The sequence below is a fragment of the Penaeus monodon genome, chromosome 24, assembly GCF_015228065.2.
Source record: "Penaeus monodon isolate SGIC_2016 chromosome 24, NSTDA_Pmon_1, whole genome shotgun sequence".
Taxonomy (NCBI): Eukaryota; Metazoa; Arthropoda; class Malacostraca; order Decapoda; family Penaeidae; genus Penaeus; species Penaeus monodon.
In genome coordinates, this window is record NC_051409.1 from 11,868,974 (window position 1) to 11,869,413 (window position 440).

Here is a 440-nt window from a genome sequence, read left to right on the forward strand (position 1 = left end):
ACTAATTCTTCCCTTCTTTATCTTCCTCATATATAGGACACCAGCAGAAGGTAACATGACACAGCACATGTCAAGGTCGGTCCGTAGCCCTCCCACGCTCTACATCCATAAGTGTCATGTCATAGTGTTAACCGAAATGGGTCATGGGCCTTACTTATATCTACCCCCCCCCCCCCTTGATACAACATAAACACACGTAATGAAATTTATTTTTTTCGGTGAAATGAACACCAGGGTTAAAATGGACGGCGATCTTCAAAGGTGTTTTTAACCCCAATTAAGAGACATAAATCGCATCCGAAGTAATTATCGCCATTAATGAAAATGAATACCTTCCGCTGTTAAATAAGGGAGCGTAATGACTCGGCCGGATCGTACCAGCGGTCGACCCTGATTCGCTTCTGCTGTTGTGTCATCATCGATAACTCCCTTTCTTTCTT

General features: G+C 43.4%; 1 protein-coding gene across 1 annotated transcript in view; it reads right to left on the reverse strand.

The window, feature by feature from the left end:
- Positions 1–440, reverse strand: part of LOC119588856 (band 4.1-like protein 4) — a gene marked incomplete at its 5' end in the record, with an annotated part of 128,141 nt that overhangs the window by 105,573 nt on the left and 22,128 nt on the right.